The sequence below is a fragment of the Camelus ferus genome, chromosome 31 (genome assembly GCF_009834535.1).
Source record: "Camelus ferus isolate YT-003-E chromosome 31, BCGSAC_Cfer_1.0, whole genome shotgun sequence".
Taxonomy (NCBI): domain Eukaryota; kingdom Metazoa; phylum Chordata; class Mammalia; order Artiodactyla; family Camelidae; genus Camelus; species Camelus ferus.
Window position 1 is genome coordinate 15,711,941 of NC_045726.1, and position 3,358 is coordinate 15,715,298.

Here is a 3,358-nt window from a genome sequence, read left to right on the forward strand (position 1 = left end):
TCCAAGAAAAGAATCTGCTCTTGGTCACTTACACAATCCAAGCCAGTAAATGACCTCCCCAAGGGGCATTGCATTTCAGCTGTCTTATTTTGTCTGCAAGAAATAGACCTGAATTTTGGCTCACATTTTTGCTAATCGGATTGTAGGCGTCCTGTTTACTCACAGTCCTCTGCTTTCATGTTGAGATTTGGCCTAATTTTCCTTTCCGTTAAACTCTTTATTGTAAAAACATTTGTATTTTAAGGTATGTCAAAATCTTTTTGTTGCTAGACAGATAACTTATTAGGTTGAAAAATAACCATGTCCCCAGCAACTGAGAAATGTGTATTTTCCCTAAGGCCCTTTAACCTCTTAAATCACAACATTGAGTCATATGGCCCTGGTCTGTTCCACTAACAGAAGGGAGCTGTCTTGCCCTCCTTACCCCCCAAAGAGGCTACAGAAGCCCCTCACCCATGGAGAGTCTTTTCTGGAGCTCTAAGCAAAGGGCAAAACACCCAGATGTGTTCTAGGGTGCTTGGAAACTTAGAGAAAATCCAGCCAAGAGGCAGGAGAATAAGAAACAAGACCTTCAAAGAAATTACAGGTAAACAAAAGTCTTCCCCTTTTTAACATTTTGACAGGGGAAACTGAAGCCACCCCAAATATCAAGACGTGGATTTCTTTTGCCTTCATGTTACTTCTCTGATGGTTCTACCGACTGTCTCCTAACTCCTCCCTCTCCAGTTGAGAATGTTCCTTTAGTTCCTGCGTCCAGCTGGTGCAGGTCCCGGACCCACCTCACACACACTCCTGCGGGAGATTTTCTCTCTAGTCCATCCCGAGGGGCTTCCTGTTGTGAGACACAATGTGGCGGCCAGTTGGTGACATGGCGGCACATGGGTTGGTTAAAGAATTTACCAGAGATAAAGTATGAGAGTAGAAGGGAGTTCATTGGGGTGCACTGACATAGGTGAGAGGTGCCTGTGTGAGCCCCAGGGGCCAGCTGTTGGGGTGTTTTATAAGGTTGGGCCATGAGGTGCCTGATCATCTTGGGCACACGTCTCTGCTTGGTTGTAGATTTGGTAAGAGGTTTAGGGTCCAGTGAAGGGCCGTGGGGTTTGACTCTGATCAGGTAGGCATTACCTGGGGCTATTAGTTTGTTGCGGACAACACGCCCAGTAAAGAGTGTCAGGCTCTGAGAGCCCAGGAATGGGGGTCGTTGGAATTTGAGGGGCATCAGTTGGCCCAACACTTCCCAAGCTCAACTCTGTGGCTCTGTCTTGAGTGCGCCTTCCTGCCTGGAGGCCACTCTGCCTGGCTCCTAAGTGCTGGGTCCTGCCCCATCAGGAGAGCAGGTCTGGCCGATTCCTGCCGCCCCGCAGTAACCTACACGTCTTCCTCAGCCTTCACTGTCCTGCAGTCCCCCCCTGCAGCTCTCTTGCCTCAGGCAGAAATCAGAGCTGTCAGGGAAACTGTCATTTGTTGCGTGTTTGGTGAAGATGATATGGAAACAGAATAACGAAGAGACCGTTAAGCAACTCCCCTCGGAGAGCGTAGTCCAGTGACCTAATTAGAAGCTCAGACCCAGAGCCAAGATCTCTGTAAAGATCTTCTTGTTTGTAACTCCAGTCCCTTCTGCCCTACTTCCTCCTTGCTGCAGGCTTAGCAGAGATGCGACACAGATGGTTGTCATTCGTGTCTCCACGTAATTGAAGACGCTGACTTCAGACTTGCCTTCCTCAGATCCAAATCCATAAATATTTCCTCCATGTTCCATTTTTCCAACTCTAATCATTTTCAATGCAAACATCTCATTTGGGGACTTATTTCTTTGGGGACAAAGATTCAAATAAGACAATGTTAAAATATTATTTGTATTTATTTTTAAACAATTTATGCGTATGTACAAATTTTAAAGGGTGTGTAAGGGGCAACCATGCAAAGGCTGTCTCCCTCCTACTGTAAGCAGAGAGCAAAGGGGGGCCCCAGAGGAAGAGAACCAGGCATGGTTTTCTTGACATAAGAGAAGCCAGTTGGGGGTCTAAGCCATTTTGTGATCTAAGCCAGGCCGCAGTGTTTGCCTTTGAACTGGGCTCAGTAATTAATGATCTTAAGGGAGGGGAGGGAATGCAGGAACAAAGGAAGGGCTGGCAAGAAACAGCAGTTCAGTGATAAAACAGAGTCCTCTTTCCTCCTCAGAGAATTTACAAAACAGACTGATGCTTATCTTTGAGTCCTGCAGGAACCAGGGCCCCGCCCAGGTGGAGGATGGAAGGATGATGTTGACCCTCCTGACTTCAGTCAACTGAATCTTAGACTTCATCAACCTTTTTTTTTTTTAATTTATTTTTTTATTGAAGCACAGTCAGTTACAATGTGCCAATTTCTGGTGTACGGCACAATGTCCCAGTCATGCATACACACACATATATTCATTTTCGTATTTTTTCATTAAAGGTTATTATAAGACATTAAATATAGTTCCCTGTGCTATACAGAAGAAATTTTGCTTTTTTTAAATCTATTTTCATATATAGTGGTTAACATTTGCAAATCTCAAACTCCCAAAATCATTCCTTTCCACCCCTTTCCCCAGTAACCATAGATTGTTTATGGACTCTGTCAACCTCTGCCCCAGTTCGATGCTGAATTCTCCACTCAATTCTCCTCTGTTCAAGCCCCTTCATGAATATGTATGTACCTTTCGTGCAAAACTTCCCCAATTTTGCTGTTGGGAGAAGCACTTGCTTTGGGAAAGATTCCTGGTGTCCTTACTTGCTTCAAGCGATGAATCCTTCCTTCTCTTGATCTTGCCTCGATGGTGCCTTCTGGCTCCACACCCACCAAGAGGCGAACCCAGTTTTCAGGTAACGCTACCTCTGTCCCTCAGCAGCCCAGCTCCCTGACCCAGAGCACTTACTAATAGTAGTTTCTGAGGGTCCGACTAGGAATGGTCAATGCATTTAAAACATGTGATTCTTTCCATTCCCCACACTCAGGTGGTAAAAAAAAATACATACGGTCTGTAATCATTTGACTTAGTATATTTTTAGGAGGTCTTCCCAAATCAATACATGTGTGAAGGAAAAGCCGGGCTGGGCTAACAAGATAACTCACAAATCTAAGTATTGGAATACTGATCTGAGTTCTGCTGGACTAACTTGTAAATCTAGGTTAATTAGTGTTGGTTTGCTGTTCATGTTTTTTGCTAGCCAGCTGGATTTTCAAAGATACATATCTGGCTTTGGAATGTTGGTTTGCTGCCTCCCTGCCTCCACTTTTGTGATAATGATGCTGCTAAAGCCGTTCCATGCCTGTTGGCCAAATACCCCAAGCTTGTACTTAACCCTGTAAAACCTCATGTGCACGTCTTGGA